This window comes from Mizuhopecten yessoensis, unplaced genomic scaffold (assembly GCF_002113885.1).
Source record: "Mizuhopecten yessoensis strain PY_sf001 unplaced genomic scaffold, ASM211388v2 scaffold8973, whole genome shotgun sequence".
Classification (NCBI taxonomy): Eukaryota; Metazoa; Mollusca; class Bivalvia; order Pectinida; family Pectinidae; genus Mizuhopecten; species Mizuhopecten yessoensis.
The window spans coordinates 4,127-7,341 of NW_018407815.1; positions in this window are offsets into that span (position 1 = coordinate 4,127).

The window sequence follows — 3,215 nt, forward strand, 5'->3', positions numbered from 1 at the left end:
CCAATGCCTTGGTCTAGTCTGACTGGTTCATCTATGATGACTTCACTATAAATATTGAGTCGTTTGGGTACACGTGGACCTGAAACACAGTATTTTGTTAGCTATTAGATAAAATTCATGATTTTCAAAATAAGCTCTAGAGGTTGTCTGTGATGTATTTAGTGAATTTCATATATTAAATGCTACAGAATCAATGAAGTTGTGCTGTCTGGTAACAAAAATGTGGTATGGATTGACAATGTTTGCTGGTGTTGATTAAACTCCTCTTTAAGAGATAGGAACTTCAAAACTGGGAGTGTTAAATTTTCAATTCTTAATAACATGTGTATTTAGTACTTATAAGCAATTTGTACATAATATATAGTCCAAAATCATATACTTGAACTTGTCCGATGCATATTGATGCTTAACATCAAAATTTGTTAAGAAATTTTACTAATTACAAGGGTTATGATTAACATGGAACCTATGTCATACTGAACACCAGAGAAGAATAAACAATACTATCATAAATTCGAGAATAACATTTTGCATTTTCCACACTAACCAATTACCATCAATAAGTTGACATTAAATAATAATATGAACTTGTAAGTGAGTAAATAAGGTCACAGCAAAGTTGATTTAGATCTATGACGCCTCGGGTAATTTATTTAGTACGGTCAAGTCCACGTGGAGTTTATGACCTATAGATAGGCTAGTCTGCTGGATAACCAAACTACTCGGTATTGAAACGGACATAAAACCTTCCAATCAATCAGGTGGAGTTTTTGTCTGCTTGGTAACCAATCGTGAACCACTCATTAGTGAAGCCAACATCTTTGGCATCTTTGGCACTTAATTTTTTACTGTTAATTCTAAATTCTAGTATATAATGTAATTCCGTGGTAATGCATAAGGAGGGAGTACCCAAATCAGATCACTTTTTGCACAAATACTGTGTCAACAAATCAGTTGTAACAAATCAATGATGTAGTCTTTGAATAGATAGCCATGCACCATTTTTTTGTCTACAGATGTTTAGTTTTTAAGTTCAAATAGCACAAAAAAACGTAATTCAAACTCAAATGTAAGTGTTTTGATTACGTTTTTAAAAAATGGCGCGTGCGACGACTATGCAATGCAGTGTTTTGGACTAACTGTTATATCAATAAAATCACACTAGGGTAAAGTGACAGTGAGTCGGACACGATATAAAGTCGGACACTTTCTGTGTTGTTTTATGTGTTTTTCTTTCCCCACAATCCGGTCTTTCCCTGTAGCTATGCTTCGACAAGCTTCTTGTGAACATAGAGTTATCTTTCTTTGGTTACTAATGCCCTTCCTGTCTTTTTCAACACGGTACCAGAGAAGTCCAGTCAGCGGGAATTTTGAGCTAACCCAAGTAAGAATTGTTCAGTTTCAATCGTAATGATACGGCTGTAATTTGTTGAGGCTCTTGCATGAGGAGAAAAGAACATACTGAAAAGAATTAAATATGTTAAAATAACGTTATTTTCTAGACATTTTAAAGCATGTTCTAACTGGTGTTTTGTTTTCAAGGTTAAACTAAAGTACCCAATTCGATATTGAGTCGGACACTAAAATATGTTAAATTGATATTAAGTCGACCCCTGTCCGACTCAACATCATGTTTCATTTATATTGTCTAATTGACTTCAGATAGATCGTTTGTTGTAGCTAGACTGGTGTTTAAAAAAAAAAAGGATAATGAGTTTTAGTTTTCTGAAAATTGAATATTTCAGCGTGATGAAAAACATTATACTGAGAAATATTTATGCTGTTGGCATGCATCACTGGGGATCTCGAGAAATACCTATAGGGGTCGTCCACTACTGTCACTGGGAGAAGGAAAACACCAAGGATGCAAGTGCACTCGCAATATACGCTGATAAAGAGCTCAAAAAAAGAGCTGCCTATATAAGGCGCGAGGACAGCTCTGTTCTTCACAAATTATTTCGTGAGGACCTTATAACGGGACTTTGTTACTTGAAAGCAAAGCAACCCGTTTCAAAGTTTTCAAAAAAGAAAGGCCCAATGCAAAATGTTTCAATTGGGTTTAACTGTAACGATGACAATGTAGTGTCCATTGAAAGAATCACAACAAATTACAAAAGACAGATATATTAACCTGACTTGTTACCACTCACGGTCTACTGGAAGTTTGATTATTAAAAAATGAAATAAAAATGTCTGCATTGTGTTATTTTATTTTTTTATTTTATTTTTACAGATATATCATGAAAATGTATACTGACGACGCCATGTCGGCGGCTATAGCCGACGTAAAAAACCGGAATGGGAGTAAGAAAGGCTGCAAAGAAATATTCTGTACCTAGATCAACATTATCGGATCGCATATCTGGTAGGATCCAGGAGGGAGCCCATTGGGGGAAAAAGGCCTTGTTTAGTATTGAGGACGAGAAGGAAATGATAAAGTGTGCAGTACAAAGGGCAGATATGGGGATAGGCTTTAGCAAGTCGAACTTCTTAAGGTTTGCAGGTTCTATGGCAAACACCCGGAATATTTCACTCAGACGGGCAAAACCATCCGACATGTGGTGGAGATGGCTTAAACGGAGGCACAAAGGATTTTCGCTCAGAACTCCTGAGGAAACCGCAATTGTTACCTGACTCACTATATAAATGCATATTAATCAATTTCGACTGTTTCCCAGACAATTCACCAAACGAACTATAGCTAATGTGTGCTACCGTAAAACTGTTGACTGGTCACCGTAAAACTGTTGACAGTTCACCGTAAAACTGTTGACTGGTTACGTGAAACTGTTGACTGCGCGTGAAACTGTTGACTGGTCACGTGAAACTGTTGACTGGTCACGTAAAACTGTTGACTGGTCACGTGTTAGGTAATCGAACGCACATATAATTACAAGCACCCCGATGATCAAGCGTTTTTGGTACTGGATTGTTGACGGTCGTCTATCGGTAGATCTAAACATCACATTCGACATGGAACTTTTTGTTTTTCATTGATCAAGTAACAAAACAGTTGTTTCATGCCTTATCAGTCAACAGTCAAAACCATTTTCCCTCAGAGTTGGGACCCACCAGATGAACTGTTTTCCTCGGCCGTATACTGTTCGCCACGACGCGATGTCACGCGACCGCATGCGTTTATTTTTTTCCGAATTGGGGAAAATTGTGCAGACGTCAAAGGGCCGGTTTCCAAAACGGCCCCTTCTCTGATTCAA